Source organism: Schistocerca gregaria, chromosome 9 (genome assembly GCF_023897955.1).
Source record: "Schistocerca gregaria isolate iqSchGreg1 chromosome 9, iqSchGreg1.2, whole genome shotgun sequence".
Classification (NCBI taxonomy): Eukaryota; Metazoa; Arthropoda; class Insecta; order Orthoptera; family Acrididae; genus Schistocerca; species Schistocerca gregaria.
Window position 1 is genome coordinate 10,634,642 of NC_064928.1, and position 23,666 is coordinate 10,658,307.

Genomic DNA, 23,666 nt, shown 5'->3' on the forward strand with positions numbered 1-23,666 from the left:
TCAAAGCTTAGACAGTTTAAGACATTACTCCCATAGAGAAAAATCCGGATGGTGCTTATTGTGTTCAATGCCGATTCAATTCCTGTGTTTCATCAACACTCCGAAGGTCCTCAGATTACAGAATGCATCCAGATGTGCTTCCGAAAGTACTACTAGTCTTCAAGTGAACGATCAAAGCGTAGACAGTTTAAGACATTATTGCCATGGTGAAAAGTCCGCATGGTGCTTATTGTATTCAATGCCGATGCAATGTTTGTGTTTCATCAACAGTCTGAAGGTCCACAGATTACAGAATGCCTCCAGATGTGCATTGGAAACTACTACTAGTCTTCCAGGGAACGATCAAAGCGTAGACAGTTTGAGACATTGCTCCCATGGAGAAAAGTCCACATGTTGCTTATTGTGTTCAAAGTCGATGCAATTATTGTGTTTCATCAACATTCTGAAGCTCCACAGATTACAGAATGCATCCAGATGTGCTTCGGAAACTACTACTAGTCTTCAGTGTACGATCAAAGCGTAGACAGTTTAAGACATTACTCCCATGGAGAAAAGTCCGCATGGTGCATATTGTGTTCAATGCCGATGCAATTTTTGTGTTTCATCAACACTCTGAAGGTCCACAGATTACAGAATGCCTCCAGATGTGCTTCGGAAACTGCTACTAGTCTTCCAGTGTACCATCAAATCGTAGACAGTTTAAGACATTACTCCCATGGAGAAAAGTCCGCATGGCGCTTATTGTGTTCAATGCCGATGCAATTTTTGTGTTTCATCAACACTCTGAAGGTCCACAGATTACAGAATACCTCCAGATATGCTTCGGAAACAACTACTAGTCTTCCAGTGTACGATCAAAGCGTAGTTAGTTTAAGACATTACTCCCACGGAGAAAAGACCGCATGGTGCTTATTGTGTTCAAAGTCGATGCAATTTTTGTGTTTCATCAACACTCTGAAGGTCCACAGATTACAGAATGCCTCAGATGTGCTTCGGAAACTACTATTAGACTTCCAGTGAACGATCAAAGCGTAGACAGTTTAAGACTCTACTCTCATGGAGAAAAGTCCTCATGGTGCTTATTGTGTTCAATGCCGATTCAATTTCTGTGTTTCATCAACACTCTGAAGGTAAACAGATTACAGAATGCCTCCAGATGTGCGTCGGAAGCTACTACTACTCTTCCAGTGAACGATCAAATCCTAAACAGTTTAAGACACTACTCCCATGGAGAAAAGTCCCCATGGTGCTTATTGTGCCCAATGCCGATGCAATTTTTGTGTTTCATCGACACTCTGAAGGTCCTCAGATTACAGAATGCCTCCAGATGTGCTCCGGAAACTACTACTAGTCTTCCAGTGTACGATCAAAGCGTAGACAGTTTAAGACATTACTCCCTCTAGATAAGTCCGCATGGTGCATATTGTGTTCAATGCCGATGCAATTTTTGTGTTTCATCAACACTCTGAAGGTCCACAGATACAGAATGCCTCCAGATGTGCTTCGGAAACTACTACTAGTCTTCCAGTGTACGATCAAAGCGTAGACAGTTTAAGACATTACCCCCATAGAGAAAATTCCGGATGGTGCCTATTGTGTTCAATGCCGATTCAATTCCTGTTTTTCATCAACACTCTGAAGGTCCTCAGATTACAGAATGCATCCAGATGTGCTTCCGAAACTAATACTAGTCTTCCAGTGTACGATCAAAGCGTAGACAGTTTAGGACATTACTCCCATGGAGAATAGTCAGCATGGTGCTTATTGTGTTCAATGCCGATGCAATTTTTGTGCTTCATCAAAACTCTGAAGGTCCACAGATTACAGAATGCTTGCAGATGTGCATTTTAAACTACTACTAGTCTTCCAGGGAACGATCAAAGCGTAGACAGTTTGAGACATTTCTCCCATGGAGAAAAGTCCACATGGTGCTTATTGTGTTCAAAGACGATGTAATTTTTGTGTTTCATCAACACTATGATGGTCCACAGATTGCAGAATGCATCCAGATGTGCTTCGGAAACTACTACTTGTCTTCCAGTGAACGATCAAAGCATAGACAGTATAAGACATTACTCTCATGGTGAAAGGTCCGCATGGGGCTTATTGTGTTCAATGCCGATTCAATTTCTGTGTTTCATCCACACTCTGAAGGTCCACAGATTACAGAATGCCTCCAGATGTGCTTCGCAAACTACTACTAGTCTTCCAGTGAAGGATCAAAGCCTAGACAGTTTAAGACACTACTCCCATGAAGAAAAGTCTGCATGGTGCTTATTGTGCTCAATGCCGATGCAATTTTTGTGTTTCATCAACACTGTGAAGGTCCTCAGATTACAGAAAGCATCCTGATGTGCTTCGGAAACTACTACTCGTCTGCCAGTGTACGATCAAAGCGTAGACAGTTTAAGACATTACTCCCATGAAGAAAAGTTCGCACGGTGCTTATTGTGTTCAATGCCGATGCAATTTTTGTGTTTCATCAACACTCTGAAGGTCCACAGATTACAGAATGCCTCCAGATGTGCTTCGGAAACTACTACTAGTTCTCCAGTGTACCATCAAAGAGTAGACAGTTTAAGACATTACTCCCTTTATAAAAGTAGGCATGGTGCTTATTGTGTTCAATGCCGATGTCATTTTTGTGTTTCATCAACACTCTGAAGGTCCACAGATTACAGAATACCTCCAGATGTGCTGCGGAAACTACTATTAGTCTTCCAGTGAACGATCAAAGCGTAGACAGTTTAAGACATTACTCTCATGGAGAAAAGTCCGCATGGTGCTTATTGTGTTCAATGCCGAATCAATTTCTGTGTTTCATCAACACTCTGAAGGTCCACAGATTACAGAATGCCTCCAGATGTGCTTCGGAAACTACTACTAGTCTTCCAGCGAACGATCAAAGCGTAGACAGTTTAAGAGATTACTCCCAAGGAGAAAAGTCCGTATGGTGCTTATTGTGTTCAATGCCGATGCAATTTTTGTGTTTTATCGACACTCTGAAGGTCCACAGATTACAGAATGCATTAAGATGTGCTCCGGAAACTACTACTAGTCTTCCAGTGTACGATCAAAGCGTAGACAGTTTAAGACATTACTCCCTTTAGAAAAGTCCGCATGGTGCATATTGTGTTAAATGCCGATGCAATTTTTGTGTTTCATCAACACTCTGAAGGTCCACAGATTACAGAATGCCTCCAGATGTGCTTCGGAAACTACTACTAGTCTTCCAGTGTACGCTCAAAGCTTAGACAGTTTAAGACATTACACCCATAGATAAAATTCCGGATGGTGCTTATTGTGTTCAATGCCGATTCAATTCCTGTGTTTCATCAACACTCCGAAGGTCCTCAGATTACAGAATGCATCCAGATGTGCTTCCGAAAGTACTACTAGTCTTCAAGTGAACGATCAAAGCGTAGACAGTTTAAGACATTATTGCCATGGAGAAAAGTCCGCATGGTGCTTATTGTATTCAATGCCGATGCAATGTTTGTGCTTCATCAACAGTCTGAAGGTCCACAGATTACAGAATGCCTCCAGATGAGCATTGGAAACTACTACTAGTCTTCCAGGGAACGATCAAAGCGTAGACAGTTTGAGACATTGCTCCCATGGAGAAAAGTCCACATGTTGCTTATTGTGTTCAAAGTCGATGCAATTTTTGTGTTTCATCAACATTCTGAAGGTCCACAGATTACAGAATGCATCCAGATGTGCTTCGGAAACTACTACTAGTCTTCCAGTGTACGATCAAAGCGTAGACAGTTTAAGACATTACTCCCATGGAGAAAAGTCCGCATGGTGCATATTGTGTTCAATGCCGATGCAATTTTTGTGTTTCATCAACACTCTGAAGGTCCACAGATTACAGAATGCCTCCAGATGTGCTTCGGAAACTACTACTAGTCTTCCAGTGTACCATCAAATCGTAGACAGTTTAAGACATTACTCCCATGGAGAAAAGTCCGCATGGCGCTTATTGTGTTCAATGCCGATGCAATTTTTGTGTTTCATCAACACTCTGAAGGTCCACAGATTACAGAATACCTCCAGATATGCTTCGGAAACAACTACTAGTCTTCCAGTGTACGATCAAAGCGTAGTTAGTTTAAGACATTACTCCCACGGAGAAAAGACCGCATGGTGCTTATTGTGTTCAAAGTCGATGCAATTTTTGTGTTTCATCAACACTCTGAAGGTCCACAGATTACAGAATGCCTCAGATGTGCTTCGGAAACTACTATTAGACTTCCAGTGAACGATCAAAGCGTAGACAGTTTAAGACTCTACTCTCATGGAGAAAAGTCCTCATGGTGCTTATTGTGTTCAATGCCGATTCAATTTCTGTGTTTCATCAACACTCTGAAGGTAAACAGATTACAGAATGCCTCCAGATGTGCGTCGGAAGCTACTACTAGTCTTCCAGTGAACGATCAAATCCTAAACAGTTTAAGACACTACTCCCATGGAGAAAAGTCCGCATGGTGCTTATTGTGCTCAATGCCGATGCAATTTTTGTGTTTCATCAACACTCTGAAGGTCCTCAGATTACAGAATGCCTCCAGATGTGCTCCGGAAACTACTACTAGTCTTCCAGTGTACGATCAAAGCGTAGACAGTTTAAGACATTACTCCCTCTAGATAAGTCCGCATGGTGCATATTGTGTTCAATGCCGATGCAATTTTTGTGTTTCATCAACACTCTGAAGGTCCACAGATTACAGGATGCCTCCAGATGTGCTCCGGAAACTACTACTAGTCTTCCAGTGTACGATCAAAGCGTAGACAGTTTAAGACATTACTCCCTCTAGATAAGTCCGCATGGTGCATATTGTGTTCAATGCCGATGCAATTTTTGTGTTTCATCGACACTCTGAAGGTCCACAGATTACAGAATTCATCCAGATGTGCTTCGGAAACTACTACTAGTCTTCCAGTGTACGATCAAAGCGTAGACAGTTTAAGACATTACCCCCATAGATAAAATTCCGGATGGTGCTTATTGTGTTCAATGCTGATTCAATTCCTGTATTTCATCAACACTCTGAAGGTCCTCAGATTACAGAATGCATCCAGATGTGCTTCCGAAACTACTACTAGTCCTCCAGTGAACGATCAAAGCGTAGACAGTTTAAGACATTATTCATATGGAGAAAAGTCCGCATGGTGCTTATTGTATTCAATGCCGATGCAATGTTTGTGTTTCATCAACACTCTGAAGGTCCACAGATTACAGAATGCCTCCAGATGTGCTTCGGAAACTACAACTAGTCTCCCAGTGTACGATCAATGCGTAGATAGTTTAAGACATTACTCCCATGGAAAGAAGTTTGCATGGTGCTTATTGTGTTCAATGCCGATGCAAATTATGTGTTTCATTAACACTCTGAAGGTCCACAGATTACAGAATGCCTCCAGATGTGCTTCGGAAACTACTACTAGTCTTCTAGTCTACGATCAAAGCGTAGACAGTTTAAGACATTACTCCCATGGAGAAAAGTCCGCATGGTGCTTATTGTGTTCAATGAAGATGCAATTTTTGTGTTTCATCAACATTCTGAATGTCCAGAGATTACAGAATGCCTCCAGATGTGCTTTGGAAACTACTACCAGTCTTCCATCGAACGATCAAGCGTAGACTGTTTAAGACATTACTCCCATGGAGAAAAGTCGCCATGGTGCTTATGGTATTCAATGCCGATGCAATTTTTAGTTTCATCAACACTCTGAAGGTCCACAGATTACAGAATGCCTCAGATGTGCTTCTGAAACTACTATTAGACTACCAGTGAACGATCAAAGCGTAGACAGTTTAAGACATTACTCTCATGGAGAAAAGTCCGCATGGTGCTTATTGTGTTCAATGCCGATTAAATTTCTGTGTTTCATCAACACTCTGAAGGTCCACAGATTACAGAATTCATCCAGATGTGCTTCGGAAACTACTACTAGTCTTCCAGGGAACGATCAAAGCGTAGACAGTTTAAGACATTACTCCCATTGAGAAAAGTCCACATGGTGCTTATTGTGTTCAATGCCGATGTAATTTTTGTGTCTGATCAACACTCTGAAGGTCCACAGATTACAGAATGCCTCCAGATGTGCTTCGGAAACTACTACTAGTCTTCCAGTGTACGATCAAATCGTAGACAGTTTAAGACATTACTCCCTTAGAAAAGTCCGCATGGTGCTTATTGTGTTCAATGCCGATGCAATTTTTGTGTTTCATCAACACTCTGAAGGTCCACAGATTACAGGATGCCTCCAGATGTGCTCCGGAAACTACTACTAGTCTTCCAGTGTACGATCAAAGCGTAGACAGTTTAAGACCTTACTCCCTTTAGAAAAGTCCGCATGGTGCATATTGTGTTCAATGCCGATGCAATTTTTGTATTTCATCAACACTCTGAAGGTCCACAGATACAGAATGCCTCCAGATGTGCTTCGGAAACTACTACTAGTCTTCCACTGAACGATCAAAGCGTAGACAGTTTAAGACATTACCCCCATAGAGAAAATTCCGCATGGTGGTTATTGTGTTCAATGCCGATTCAATTCCTGTGTTTCATCAACACTCTGAAGGTCCTCAGATTACAGAATGCATCCAGATGTGCTTCCGAAACTACTACTAGTCTTCCAGTGAACGATCAAAGCGTAGACAGTTTAAGACATTATTCCCATGGAGAAAAGTCCGCATGGTGCTTATTGTATTCAATGCCGATGCAATGTTTGTGTTTCATCAACACTCTGAAGGTCCACAGATTACAGAATGCCTCCAGATGTGCTTCGGAAACTACTACTAGTCTTCCAGTGTACGATCAAAACGTAGACAGTTTAAGACATTACTCCCATGGAGAAAAGTCCGCATGGTGCTTATTGTGTTCAATGCCGATGCAATTTTTGTGTTTCATCAACACTCTGAAGGTCCACAGATTACAGAATGCCTCCAGATGTTATTCGGAAAATACTACTAGTCTTCCAGTGTACGATCAAAGCGTGGACAGTTTAAGACATTACTCCCATGGAGAAAAGTCCACATGGTGCTTATTGTCTTCAATGCCGATGCAATTTTTGTGTTTCATCGACACTCTGAAGGTCCACAGATTACAGAATTCATCCAGATGTGCTTCGGAAACTACTACTAGTCTTCCAGTGTACTATCAAAGCGTAGACAGTTTAAGACATTACCCCCATAGAGAAAATTCCGGATGGTGCGTATTGTGTTCAATGCCGAGCAGTTCCTGTGTTTCATCAACGCTCTGAAGGTCCTCAGATTACAGAATGCATCCAGATGTGCTTCCGAAACTACTACTAGTCCTCCAGTGAACGATCAAAGCGTAGACAGTTTAAGACATTATTCATATGCAGAAAAGTCGGCATGGTGCTTATTGTATTCAATGAAGATGCAATGTTTGTGTTTCATCAACACTCTGAAGTTCCACAGATTACAGAATGCCTCCAGATGTGCTTCGGAAACTACTACTAGTCTTCCAGTGTACGATCAAAACGTAGACAGTTTATGACATTACTCCCATGGAGAAAAGTCCGCATGGTGCTTATTGTGTTCAATGCCGATGCAATTTTTGTATTTCATCAACACTCTGAAGGTCCACAGATTACAGAATGCCTCCAGATGTGCTTCGGAAACTACTACTAGTCTTCCGGTGTACGATCAAAGCGTAGACAGTTTAAGACATTACTCCCTTTAGAAAAGTCCGCATGGTGCTTATTGTGTTCAATGCCGATGCAATTTTTGTGTTTCATCAACACTCTGAAGGTCCACCGATTACAGAATGCCTCCAGATGTGCTCCGGAAACTACTACTAGTCTTCCAGTGTACGATCAAAGCGTAGACAGTTTAAGACATTACACCCTTTAGATAAGTCCGCATGGTGCATATTGTATTCAATGCCGATGCAATTTTTGTGTTTCATCAACACTCTGAAGGTCCACAGATACAGAATGCCTCCAGATGTGCTTGGGAAACTACTACTAGTCTTCCAGTGTACGATAAAAGCGTAGACAGTTTAAGACATTATTCATATGGAGAAAAGTTCGCATGGTGCTTATTGTATTCAATGCCGATGCAATGTTTGTGTTTCATCAACACTCTGAAGGTCCACAGATTACAGAATGCCTCCAGATGTGCTTCGGAAACTGCTACTAGTCTTCCAGTGTACGATCAAAACGTAGACAGTTTATGACATTACTCCCATGGAGAAAAGTCCGCATGGTGCTTATTGTGTTCAAAGTCGATGCAATTTTTGTGTTTCATCAACACTCTGAAGTTCCACAGATTACAGAATGCAACCAGATGTGCTTCGGAAACTACTACTATTCTTCCAGTGTACGATCAAAGCGTAGACAGTTTAAGACATTACTCCCATGGAGAAAAATCCGCATGGTGCTTATTGTGTTCAATGACGATTCAATTTCTGTGTTTCATCAACACTCTGAAGGTCCACAGATTACAGAATGCCTCCAGATGTGCTTCGGAAACTACTACTAGTCTCCCAGTGTACGATCAATGCGTAGATAGTTTAAGACATTACTCCCATGGAAAAAAGTTTGCATGGTGCTTATTGTGTTCAATGCCGATGCAAATTATTTGTTTCATCAACACTCTGAAGGTCCACAGATTACAGAATGCCTCCAGATGTGCTTCGGAAACTACTACTAGTCTTCCAGTGTACCATCAAAGCGTAGACAGTTTAAGACATTACTCCCATGGAGAAAAGTCCGCATGGCGCTTATTGTGTTCAATGCTGATGCAATTTTTGTGTTTCATCAACACTCTGAAGGTCCACAGATTACAGAATGCATCCAGATATGCTTCGGAAACTACTACTAGTCATCCAGTGTACGATCAAAGCGTAGATAGTTTAAGACATTATTCCCATGGAGAAAAGTCCGCATGGTGCTTATTGTGTTCAAAGTCGATGCACTTTTTGTGTTTCATCAACACTCTGAAGGTCCACAGATTACAGAATGCCTCAGATGTGCTTCTGAAACTACTATTAGACTTCCAGTGAACGATCAAAGCGTAGACAGTTTAAGACATTACTCTCATGGAGAAAAGTCCGCATGGTGCTTATTGTGTTCAATGCCGATGCAATTTTTGTGTTTCAACAACACTCTGAAGGTCCACATATTACAGAATGCCTCCAGATGTGCTTCCTAAGCTACTACTAGTCTTCCAGTGAACGATCAAATCCTATACAGTTTAAGACACTACTTCTATGGAGAAAAGTCCGCATGGTGCTTATTGTGCTCAATGCCGATGCAATTTTTGTGTTTCATCAACACACTGTAGGTCCTCAGATTACAGAATGCACCCTGATGTGCTTCGGAAATTTCTACTCGTCTTCCAGTGTACGATCAAAGCGTAGACGGTTTAAGACATTACTCCCATGGAGAAAAGTTCGCATGGTGCTTATTGTGTTCAATGCCTATGCTATTTTTGTGTTTCATCAACACTCTGAAGGTCCACAGATTACAGAATGCATATAGATGTGCTTCGGAACCTACTTTTAGTCTTCCAGTGTAGGATCAAATCGTAGACAGTTTAAGACATTATTCGCATTGAGAAAATTCCGCATGGTGCTTATTGTGTTCAATGCCGATGCAATTTTTGTGTTTCATCAACAGTCTGAATGTCCTCAGATTACAGAATGCATCAAGATGTGCTTCCGAAACTACTACTAGTCTTCCAGGGTACGATCAAAGCGTAGACAGTTTAAGACATTATTCCCATGGATTAAACTACGCATGGTTCTTATTGTGTTCAATGCCGATGCAATTTTTTTGTTTCATCAACACTCTGAAGGTCCACAGATTACAGAATGCCTCCAGATGTGATTCGAAAAATACTACTAGTCTTCCAGTGTACGATCAAAGCGTGGACAGTTTAAGACATTACTCCCATGGAGAAAAGTCCGCATGGTGCTTATTGTGTTCAAAGTCGATGCAATTTTTGTGTTTCATCAACACTCTGAAGGTCCACAGATTACAGAATGCATCCAGATAAGCATCGGAAACTACTACTATTCTTCCAGTGTACGATCAAAGCGTAGACACTTTAAGACATTACTCCCATGGAGAAAAATCCGCATGGTGCTTATTGTGTTCATTGCCGATGCAATTTTTGTGTTTCATCAACACTCTGAAGGTCCACAGATTACAGAATGCATCCAGATGTGCTTCGGAAACCACTACTAGTCTTCCAGTGTACGATCAAAGCGTAGACAGTTTAAGACATTACTCCCATGGAGAAAAGTCCGCATGGTGCGTATTGTGTTCAATTCCGATGCAATTTTTGTGTTTCATCAATATTCTGCATGTCCACAGATTACAGAATGCCTCCAGATGTGCTTCGGAAACTACTACCAGTCTTCCATCGAACGATCAAGCGTAGACAGTTTAAGACATTACTCCCATGGAGAAAAGTCCGCATGGTGCTTATTGTGTTCAATGCCGATGCAATTTTTATGTTTCATCAACACTCTGAAGGTCCACAGATTACAGAATGCCTCCAGATGTGCTACGGAAACTACTACTAGTCTTCCAGTGTACCATCAAAGCGTAGACAGTTTAAGACATTACTCCCATGGAGAAAAGTCCGCATGGCCCTTATTGTGTTCAATGCCGATGCAATTTTTGTGTTTCATCAACACTCTGAAGGTCCACAGATTACAGAATGCCTCCAGATATGCTTCGGAAACAACTACTAGTCTTCCAGTGTACGATCAAAGCGTGGATAGTTTAAGACATTACTACCACGGAGAAAAGTCCGCGTGGTGCTTATTGTGTTCAAAGTCGATGCAATTTTTGTGTTTCATCAACACTCTGAAGGTCCACAGATTACAGAATGCCTCCAGATGTGCTTCGGAAACTACTACTGGTCTTCCAGGGAACGATCAAAGCGTAGACAGTTTAAGACATTACTCCCTTTAGAAAAGTCCGCATGGTGCATATTGTGTTCAATGCCGATTCAATTCCTGTGTTTCATCAACACTCTGAAGGTCCTCAGATTACAGAATGCATCCAGATGTGCTTCCGAAACTACTACTAGTCCTCCAGTGAACGATCAAAGCGTAGACAGTTTAAGACATTATTCATATGGAGAAAAGTCCGCATGGTGCTTATTGTATTCAATGCCGATGCAATGTTTGTGTTTCATCAACACTCTGAAGGTCCACAGATTACAGAATGCCTCCAGATGTGCTTCGGAAACTACTACTAGTCTTCCAGTGTACGATCAAAACGTAGACAGTTTATGACATTACTCCCATCGAGAAAAGTCAGCATGGTGCTTATTGTGTTCAATGCCGAAGCAATTTTTGTGTTTCATCAACACTCTGTAGGTCCACAGATTACAGAATGCCTCCAGATGTGATTCGGAAAATACTACTAGTCTTCCAGTGTAAGATCAAAGCGTGGACAGTTTAAGACATTACTCCTATGGAGAAAAGTCCGCATGGTGCTTATTGTGTACAAAGCCGATGCAATTTCTGTGCTTAATCAAAACTCTGAAGGTCCACAGATTACAGAATGCCTCCAGATGTGCATTGGAAACTACTACTAGTCTTCCAGGGAACGATCAAAGCGTAGACAGTTTGGGACATTACTCCCATGGAGAAAAGTCCACATGTTGCTTATTGTGTTCAAAGTCGATGCAATTTTTGTGTTTCATCAACACTCTGAAGGTCCACAGATTACAGAATGCAACCAGATGTGCTTCGGAAACTACTACTATTCTTCCAGTTTACGATCAAAGCGTAGACAGTTTAAGGCATTACTCCCATGGAGAGAAATCCGCATGGTGCTTATTGTGTTCAATGATGATTCAATTTCTGTGTTTCATCAACACTCTGAAGGTCCACAGATTACAGAATGCATCCAGATGTGCTTCCGAAACTACTACTAGTCTCCCAGTGTACGATCAATGCGTAGATAGTTTAAGACATTACTCCCATGGAAAAAAGTTTGCATGGTGCTTATTGTGTTCAGTGCCGATGCAAATTTTGTGTTTCATCAACACTCTGAAGGTCCACAGATTACAGAATGCCTCCAGATGTGCTTCGGAAACTACTACTAGTCTTCTAGTGTACGATCAAAGCGTAGACAGTTTAAGACATTACTCCCATGGAGAAAAGTCCGCATGGTGCTTATTGTGTTCAATGCCGATGCAATTTTTGTGTTTCATCAACATTCTGAATGTCCAGAGATTACAGAATGCCTCCAGATGTGCTTCGGAAACTACTACCATTCTTCCATCGAACGATCAAGCGCAGACAGTTTAAGACATTACTCCCATGGAGAAAAGTCCGCATGGTGCTTATTGTGTTCAATGCCGATACAATTTTTGTGTTTCATCAACACTCTGAAGGTACACAGATTACAGAATGCCTCCAGAAGTGCTTCGGGAACTACTACTAGTCTTCCAGTGTACCATCAAAGCGTAGACAGTTTAAGACATTACTCCCATGGATAAAAGTCCGCATGGCGCTTATTGTGTTCAATGCCGATGCAATTTTTGTGTTTCATCAACACTCTGAAGGTCCACAGATTACAGAATGCCTCCAGATATGCTTCGGAAACTACTACTAGTCTTCCAGTGTACGATCAAAGCGTAGATAGTTTAAGACATTACTCCCATGGAGAAATGTCCGCATGGTGCTTATTGTGTTCAAAGTCGATGCAATTTTTGTGTTTCATCAACACTCTGAAGGCCAAAAATTACAGAATGCCTCAGATGTGCTTCTGAAACTACTATTAGACTTCCCGTGAACGATCAAAGCGTAGACAGTTTAAGACATTACTGTAATGGAGAAAAGTCCGCATGGTGCTTATTGTGTTCAATGCCGATAAAATTTCTGTGTTTCATCAACACTCTGAAGGTCCACAGATTAGAGAATGCCTCCAGATGTGCTTCCGAAGCTACTACTAGTCTTCCAGTGAACGATCAAATCATAGACAGTTTAAGACACTACTCCCATTGAGAAAATTCCGCATGGTGCTTATTGTGTTCAATGCCGATGCAATTTTTGTGTTTCATCAACACTCTGAAGGTCCTCAGATTACAGAATGCATCCAGATGTGCTTCCGAAACTACTACTAGTCTTCCATTGTACGATCATAGCGTAGACAGTTTAAGACATTATTCCCTTGGATTAAATTCCGCATGGTTCTTATTGTGTTCAATGCCGATTCAATTCCTGTGTTTCATCAACACTCTGAAGGTCCTCAGATTACAGAATGCATCCAGATGTGCTTCCGAAACTACTACTAGTCTTCCATTGTACGATCATAGCGTAGACAGTTTAAGACATTATTCCCTTGGATTAAATTCCGCATGGTTCTTATTGTGTTCAATGCCGATTCAATTCCTGTGTTTCATCAACACTCTGAAGGTCCTCAGATTACAGAATGCATCCAGATGTGCTTCCGAAACTACTACTAGTCCTCCAGTGAACGATCAAAGCGTTGACAGTTTAAGACATTATTCATATGGAGAAAAGTCACCATGGTGCTTATTGTATTCAATGCCGATGCAATGTTTGTGTTTCATCAACACTCTGAAGGTCCACAGATTACAGAATGTCTCCAGATGTGCTTCGGAAACTACTACTAGTCTTCCAGTGTACGATCAAAGCGTAGACAGTTTATGACATTACTCCCATGGAGAAAAGTCCGCATGGTGCCTATTGTGTTCAATGCCGATGCAATTTTTGTGTTACATCAACACTCTGAAGGTCCACACATTACAGAATGCCTCCAGATGTGATTCAGAAAATACTACTAGTCTTCCTGTGTACGATCAAAGCGTGGACAGTTTAAGACATTACTCCCATGGAGAAAAGTCCGCATGGCGCTTATTGTGTTCAATGCCGATGCAATTTTTGTGTTTCATCAACAGTCTGAAGGTCTACAGATTACAGAATGCCTCCAGATATGCTTCGGAAACTACTACTAGTCTTCCAGTGTACGATCAAAGCGTAGATATTTTAAGACATTACTCCCATGGAGAAAAGTCCGCATGGTGCTTATTGTGTTCAAAGTCGATGCAATTTTTGTGTTTCATCAACACTCTGAAGGTCCACAGATTACAGAATGCCTCATATGTGCTTCTGAAACTACTATTAGACTTCCCGTGAACGATCAAAGCATAGACAGTTTAAGACATTACTCTCATTGAGAAAAGTCCGCATGGTGCTTATTGTGTTCAATGCCGATTAAATCTCTGTGTTACATCAACACTCTGAAGGTCCACAGATTAGTGAATGCCTCCAGATGTGTTTCCGAAGCTACTACTAGTCTTCCAGTGAACGATCAAATCGTAGACAGTTTAAGACACTACTCCCATTGAGAAAATTCCGCATGGTGCTTATTGTGTTCAATGCCGATGCAATTTTTGTGTTTCATCAACACTCTGAAAGTAATCAGATTACAGAATGCATCCAGATGTGCTTCCGAAACTACTACTAGTCCTCAATTGTACGATCATAGCGTAGACAGTTTAAGACATTATTCCCTTGGATTAAACTCCGCATGGTTCTTATTGTGTTCAATGCCGATGCAATTTTTGTGTTTCATCAACACTCTGAAGGTCCACAGATTACAGAATGCATCCAGATGTGCTTCGGAAACTACTATTAGTCTTCCAGGGAACGATCAAAGCGTAGACAGTTTAAGACATTACTCCCATGGAGAAAAGTCCGCATGGTGCTTATTGTGTTCAATGCCGATGCAATTTTTGTGTTTCATCAACACTCTGAAGGTCCACAGATTACAGAATGCCTCCAGATGTGCTCCGGAAACTACTACTAGTCTTCCAGTCTACGATCAAAGCGTAGACAGTTTAAGACATTACTCCCTTTAGAAAAGTCCTCATGGTGCATATTGTGTTCAATGCCGATGCAATTTTTGTGCTTCATCAACACTCTGAAGGTCCACAGATACAGAATGCCTCCAGATGTGCTTCGGAAACTACTACTAGTCTTCCAGTGTACGATCAAAGCGTAGACAGTTTAAGATATTACTCCCTTTAGAAAAGTCCGCATGGTGCATATTGTGTTCAATGCCGATGCAATTTTTGTGCTTCATCAACACTCTGAAGGTCCACAGATACAGAATGCCTCCAGATGTGCTTCGGAAACTACTACTAGTCTTCCAGTGTACGATCAAAGCGTAGACAGTTTAAGACATTACCCCCATAGAGAAAATTCCGCATGATGCTTATTGTGTTCAATGCCGATTCAATTCCTGTGTTTCATCAACACTCTGAAGGTCCACAGATTACAGAATGCATCCAGATGTGCTTCCGAAACTACTACTAGTCCTCCAGTGAACGATCAAAGCGTAGACAGTTTAAGACATTATTCATATGGAGAAAAGTCCGCATGGTGCTTATTGTGTTCAATGCCGATGCAATTTTTGTGTTTCATCAACACTCTGAAGGTCCACAGATTACAGAATGCCTCCAGATGTGATTCAGAAAATACTACTAGTCTTCCAGTGTACGATCAAAGCGTAGACAGTTTAAGACATTACTCCCATGGAGAAAAGTCCGCATGGTGCTTATTGTGTTCAATGCCGATGCAATTTTTGTGCTCAATCAAAACTCTGAAGGTCCACAGATTACAGAATGCCTCCAGATGTGCATTGGAAACTACTACTAGTCTTCCAGGGAACGATCAAAGCGTAGACAGTTTGAGACATTACTCCCGTGGAGAAAAGTCCACATGTTGCTTATTGTGTTCAAAGTCGATGCAATTTTTGTGTTTCATCAACACTCTGAAGGTCCACAGATTACAGAATGAAACCAGATGTGCTTCGGAAACTACTACTATTCTTCCAGTGTACGATCAAAGCGTAGACAGTTTTAGACATTACTCCCATGGAGAAAAAGCCGCATGGTGCTTATCGTGTTCAATGACGATTCAATTTCTGTGTTTCATCAACACTCTGAAGGTCCACAGATTACAGAATGCCTCCAGATGTGCTTCGGAAACTACTACTAGTCTTCCAGTGTACCATCAAAGCGTAGACAGTTTAAGACATTACTCCCATGGAGAAAAAGCCGCATGGTGCTTATCGTGTTCAATGCCGATTCAATTTCTGTGTTTCATCAACACTCTGAAGGTCCACAGATTACAGAATGCAACCAGATGTGCTTCGGAAACTACTACTATTCTTCCAGTGTACGATCAAAGCGTAGACAGTTTAAGACATTACTCCCATGGAGAAAAAGCCGCTTGGTGCGTATCGTGTTCAATGACGATTCAATTTCTGTGTTTCATCAACACTCTGAAGGTCCACAGATTACAGAATGCCTCCAGATGTGCCTCGGAAACTACTACTAGTCTTCTATTGTACGATCAAAGCGTAGACAGTTTAAGACATTACTCCATGGAGAAAAGTCCGCATGTTGTTTATTGTGTTCAAAGCCGATGCAATTTTTGTGTTTCATCAACATTCTGAATGTCCACAGATTACAGAATGCCTCCAGATGCGCTTCGGAAACTACTACCAGTCTTCCATCGAACGATCAAGCGTAGACAGTTTAAGACATTACTCCCATATAGAAAAGTCCGCATGGTGCTTATTGTGTTAAATGACGATGCAATTTTTGTGTTTCATCAACACTGTGAAGGTCCACAGATTACAGAATGCCTCCAGATGTGCTTCGGAAACTACGACTAGTCTTCCAGTGTACCATCAAAGCGTAGACAGTTTAAGACATTACTCCCATGGAGAAAAGTCCGCATGGCGCTTATTGTGTTCAATGCCGATGCAATTTTTGTGTTTCATCAACACTCTGAAGGTCCACAGATTACAGAATGCCTCCAGATATGCTTCGGAAACTACTACTAGTCTTCCAGTGTACGATCAAAGCGTAGATAGTTTAAGACATTACTCCCATGGAGAAAAGTCCGCATGGTGCTTATTGTGTTCAAAGTCGATGCAATTTTGGTGTTTCATCAACCCTCTGAAGGTCCACAAATTACAGAATGCCTCAGATGTGCTTCTGAAACTACTATTAGACTTCCAGTGAACGATAAAAGCGTAGACAGTTTAAGACATTACTCTCATGGAGAAAATTCCGGATGATGCTTATTGTGTTCAATGCCGATTTAATTCCTGTGTTTCATCAACAATCTGAAGGTCCTCAGTTTACAGAATGCATCGTGATGTGCTTCCGAAACAACTACTCGTCTGCCAGTGTTCGATCAAAGCGTAGACAGTTTAAGACATTACCCCCATAGAGAAAATTCCGGATGGGGCTTATTGTGTTCAATGCCGATTCAATTCCTGTGTTTCATCAACACTCTGTAGGTCCTCAGATTACAGAATGCATCCTGATGTTCTTCGGAAATTTCTACTCGTCTTCCAGTGTACGATCTAAGCGTAGACGGTTTAAGACATTACTCCCATGGAGAAAAGTTCGCATGGTGCTTATTGTGTTCAATGCCTATGCTATTATTGTGTTTCATCAACACTCTGAAGGTACACAGATTACAGAATGCTTATTGATGTACTTCGGAAACTACTTTTAGTCTTCCAGTGTACGATCAAATCGTAGACAGTTTAAGACATTATTCCCATTGAGAAAATACCGCATGGTGCTTATTGTGTTCAATGCCGATGCAATTTTTGTGTTTCATCAACACTCTGAAGGTCCTCAGATTATAGAATGCATCCAGATATGCTTCCGAAACTACTACTAGTCTACCAGTGTACGATCAAAGCGTAGACAGTTTAAGACATTATTCCCATGGATTAAACTACGCATGGTTCTTATTGTGTTCAATGCCGATGCAATTTTTGTATTTCATCAAAACTCTGCAGGTCCACAGATTACAGAATGCCTCCAGATGTGCTTCGGAAACTACTACTAGTCTTCCAGTGTACGATCAAGCGTAGACAGTTTAAGACATTACTCCCATGGAGAAAAGTCCGCATGGTGCTTATTGTGTTCAACGCCGATGCAATTTTTGTGTTTCATCGACACTCTGAAGGTCCACAGATTACCGAATTCATCCAGATGTGCTTCCGAAACTACTACAAGTCTTCCAGTGTACGATCAAAGAGTAGACAGTTTAAGACATTACTCCCATGAAGAAAAGTGCGCATGGTGCTTATTGTGTTCAATGTCGATGCAATTTTTGTGTTTCATCATCACTCTGAAGGTCCACAGATTACAGAATGCAACCAGATGTGTTTCGGAAACTACTACTATTCTTCCAGTGTACGATCAAAGCGTAGACAGTTTAAGACATTACTCCCATGGAGAAAAAGCCGCATGGTGCTTATCGTGTTCAATGACGCTTCAATTTCTGTGTTTCATCAACACTCTGAAGGTCCACAGATTACAGAATGCCTCCAGATGTGCCTCGGAAACTACTACTAGTCTCCCAGTGTACGATCAATGCGTAGATAGTTTAAGACATTACTCCCATGGAAAAAAGTTTGCATGGTGCTTATTGTGTTCAATGCCGGGGCAAATTTTGTGTTTCATCAACACTCTGAAGGTCCACAGATTACAGAATGCCTCCAGATGTGCTTCGGAAACTACTACTAGTCTTCTATTGTACGATCAAAGCGTAGACAGTTTAAGACATTACTCCATGGAGAAAAGTCCGCATGGTGCTTATTGTGTTCAATGCCGATGCAATTTTTGTGTTTCATCAACATTCTGAATGTCCAGAGATTACAGAATGCCTCCAGATGTGCTTCGGAAACTACTACCAGTCTTCCATCGAACGATCAAGCGTAGACAGTTTAAGACATTACTCCCATATAGAAAAGTCCGCATGGTCCTTATTGTGTTAAATGCCGATGCAATTTTTGTGTTTCATCAACACTGTGAAGGTCCACAGATTACAGAATGCCTCCAGATGTGCTTCGGAAACTACTACTAGTCTTCCAGTGTACCATCAAAGCTTAGACAGTTTAAGACATTACTCCCATGGAGAAAAGTCCGCATGGCGCTTATTGTGTTCAATGCCGATGCAATTTTTGAGTTTCATCAACACTCTGAAGGTCCACAGATTACAGAATGCCTCCAGATATGCTTCGGAAACTACTACTAGTCTTCCAGTGTACGATCAAAGCGTAGATAGTTTAAGACATTACTCCCATGGAGAAAAGTCCGCATGGTGCTTATTGTGTTCAAAGTCGATGCAATTTTTGTGTTTCATCAACACTCTGAAGGTCCACAAATTACAGAGTGATTCGGATGTGCTACTGAAACTACTATTAGACTTCCAGTGAACGATCAAAGCGTAGACAGTTTAAGACATTACTCTCATGGAGAAAATTCCGGATGATTTTTATTGTGTTCAATGCCGATTCAATTCCTGTGTTTCATCAACAATCTGAAGGTGCTCAGTTTACAGAATGCATCCTGATGTGCCTCCGAAACAACTACTCGTCTGCCAGTGTTCGATCAAAGCGTAGACAGTTTAAGACATTACCCCCATAGAGAAAATTCCGGATGGGGCTTATTGTGTTCAATGCCGATTCAATTCCTGTGTTTCATCAACACTCTGTAGGTCCTCAGATTACAGAATGCATCCTGATGTGCTTCGGAAATTTCTACTCGTCTTCCAGTGTACGATCTAAGCGTAGACGGTTTAAGACATTACTCCCATGGAGAAAAGTTCGCATGGTGCTTATTGTGTTCAATGCCTATGCTATTATTGTGTTTCATCTACACTCTGAAGGTCCACAGATTACAGAATGCTTATTGATGTGCTTCGGACACTACTTTTAGTCTTCCAGTGTACGATCAAATCGTAGACAGTTTAAGACATTATTCCCATTGAGAAAATACCGCATGGTGCTTATTGTGTTCAATGCCGATGCAATTTTTGTGTCTCATCAACACTCTGAAGGTCCTCAGATTACAGAATGCATCCAGATATGCTTCCGAAACTACTACTAGTCTTCCAGTGTACGATCAAAGCGTAGACAGTTTAAGACATTATTCCCATGGATTAAACTACGCATGGTTCTTATTGTGTTCAATGCCGATGCAATTTTTGTATTTCATCAAAACTCTGCAGGTCTACAGATTACAGAATGCCTCCAGATGTGCTTCGGAAACTACTACTAGTCTTCCAGTGTACGATCAAAGCGTAGACAGTTTAAGACATTACTCCCATTGAGAAAAGTCCGCATGGTGCTTATTGTGTTCAACGCCGATGCAATTTTTGTGTTTCATCGACACTCTGAAGGTCCGCAGATTACAGAATTCATCCAGATGTGCTTCGGAAACTACTACTAGTCTTCCAGGGAACGATCAAAGCGTAGACAGTTTAAATCATTACTCCCATTGAGAAAAGACCGCATGGTGCTTATTGTGCTCAATGCCGATGCAATGTTTGTGTTTCATCAACAATCTGAAGGTCCTCAGTTTACAGAATGCATCCTGATGTGTTTCCGAAACAACTACTCGTCTGCCAGTGTTCGATCAAAGCGTAGACAGTTTAAGACATTACCCCCATAGAGAAAATTCCGGATTGTGCTTATTGTGTTCAATGCCGATTCAATTCCTGTGTTTCATCAACACTCTGAAGGTCCTCAGATTACAGAATGCCTCCAGATGTGCTTCGGAAACTACTACCAGTCTTCCAGTGAACGATCAAAGCGTAGAAAGTTTAAGACATTACTCCCATGGAGAAAAGTCCGCATGGTGCTTATTGTGTTCAATGCCGATGCAATTTTTGTGTTTCATCAACACTCAGAAGGTCCACAGTATACAGAATGCCTCCAGATGTGCTTCGGAAACTACTACTAGTCTTCCAGTGTACGATCAAAGCGTGGACAGTTTAAGACATTACTCCCATGGAGAAAAGTCCGCATGGTGCTTATTGTGTTCAATGCCGATGCAATTTTTTTGTTTCATCAACACTCTGAAGGTCCACAGATTACAGAATGCATCCAGATGTGCTTCGGAAACTACTACTAGTCTTCCAGTGTACGATCAAAGCGTAGACAGTTTAAGACATTACTCCCATGGAGAAAAGACCGCATGGTGCTTATTGTGTTCAATGCCGATGCAAATTTTGTGTTTCATCAACACTCTGAAGGTCCACAGATTACAGAATGCCTCCAGATGTGCTTCGGAAACTACTACTAGTCTTCCAGTGTACGATCAAAGCGTAGACAGTTTAAGACATTACTCCCATGGAGAAAAGTCCGCATGGTACCTATTGTGTTCAATGCCGATGCAATTTTTGTGTTTCATCAACATTCTGAATGTCCACAGATTACAGAATGCATCCAGATGTGCTGGGGAAACTACTACCAGTCTTCCATCGAACGATCAAGCGTAGACTGTTTAAGACATTACTCCCATGGAGAAAAGTCCGCATGGTGCTTATTGTGTTCAATGCCGATGCAATTTTTATGTTTCATCAACACTCTGAAGGTACACAGATTACAGAATGCCTAAAGATGTGCTTCGGAAACTACTACTAGTCTTCCAGTGTACCATCAAAGCGTAGACAGTTTAAGACATTACTCCCATGGAGAAAAGTCCGCATGGCGCTTATTGTGTTCAATGCCGATGCAATGTTTGTGTTTCATCAACACTCTGAAGGTCCACAGATTACAGAATGCCTCCAGATGTGCTTCGGAAACTACTACTAGTCTTCCAGTGTACGATCAGAGCGTAGATAGTTTAAGACATTACTCCCATGGAGAAAAGTCCGCATGGTGCCTATTGTGTTCAAGGTCGATGCAATTTTTGTGTTTCATCAACACTCTGAAGGTCCACAAATTACAGAATGCCTCAGATGTGCTTCGGAAACTACTATTAGACTTCCAGTGAACGATCAAAGCGTAGACAGTTTAAGACATTACTCTCATGGAGAAAAGTCCGCATGGTGCTTATTGTGTTCAATGCCGATTCAATTTCTGTGTTTCATCAACACTCTGAAGGTCCACAGATTACAGAATGCCTCCAGATGTGCTTCTTAAGCTACTACTAGTCTTCCAATGAACGATCAAATCCTAGACAGTTTAAGACACTACTCCCATGGAGAAAAGTCCGCATGGTGCTTATTGTGCTCAATGCCGATGCAATTTTTGTGTTTCATTAACAATCTGAAGGTCCTCAGTTTACAGAATTCATCCAGATGTGCTTCGGAAACTACTACTAGTCTTCCAGGGAACGATCAAATCGTAGACAGTTTAAGACATTACTCCCATTGAGAGACGTCCGCATGGTGCTTATTGCGCTCAATGCCGATGCAATTTTTGTTTTTCATTAACAATCTGAAGGTCCCCAGTTTACAGAATGCATCCTGATGTGCTTCTTAAACTACTACGGGTCTTCCAGTGTACGATCAAAGCGTAGACAGTTTAAGACATTACACCCTTGAGAAAAGTCCGCATGGTGCATATTGTGTTCAATGCCGATGCAATTTTTGTGTTTCATCAACACTCTGAAGGTCCACAAATACAGAATGCCTCCAGATGTGCTTCGGAAACTACTACTAGTCTTCCAGTGTACGATCAAAGCGTAGACAGTTTAAGACATTACCCCCATAGAGAAAATTCCGGATGATGCTTATTGTGTTCAATGCCGATTCAATTCCTGTGTTTCATCAACAATCTGAAGGTCCTCAGTTTACAGAATGCATCATGATGTGCTTCCGAAACAACTACTCGTCTGCCAGTGTTCGATCAAAGCGTAGACAGTTTAAGACATTACCCCCATAGAGAAAATTCCGGATGGGGCTTATTGTGTTTAGTGCCGATTCAATTCCTGTGTTTCATCAACACTCTGAAGGTCCTCAGATTACAGAATGCATCCAGATGTGCTTCCGAAACTACTACCAGTCTTCCAGTGAACGATCAAAGCGTAGACAGTTTAAGACATTATTCCCATGGAGAAAAGAATGCATGGTGCTTATTGTATTCAATGCCGATGCAATGTTTGTGTTTCATCAACACTCTGAAGGTCCACAGATTACAGAATGCCTCCAGATGTGCTTCGGAAACTACTACTAGTCTTCCAGTGTACGATCAAAACGTAGACGGTTTAAGACATTACTCCCATGGAGAAAAGTCCCCATGGTGCTTATTGTGTTCAATGCCGATGCAATTTTTGTGTTTCATCAACACTCTGAAGGTCCACAGATTACAGAATGCCTCCAGATGTGATTCAGAAAATACTACTAGTCTTCCAGTGTACCATCAAAGCGTGGACAGTTTAAGACATTACTCCCATGGAGAAAAGTCCGCATGGTGCTTATTGTGTTCAATGCCGATGCAATTTTTGTGCTTAATCAAAACTCTGAAGGTCTACAGATTACAGAATGCCTCCAGATGTGCATTGGAAACTACTACTAGTCTTACAGGGAACGATCAAAGCGTAGACAGTTTGAGACATTACTCCCATGGAGAAAAGTCCACATGTTGCTTACTGTGTTCAAAGTCGATGCAATTTTTGTGTTTCATCAACACTCTGAAGGTCCACAGATTACAGAATGCATCCAGATGTGCTTCGGAAACTACTACTATTCTTCCAGTGTACGATCAAAGCGTAGACAGTTTAAGACATTACTCCCATGGAGAAAAATCCGCATGGTGCTTATTGTGTTCAATGCCGATGCAATTTTTGTGTTTTATCAACACTCTGAAGGTCC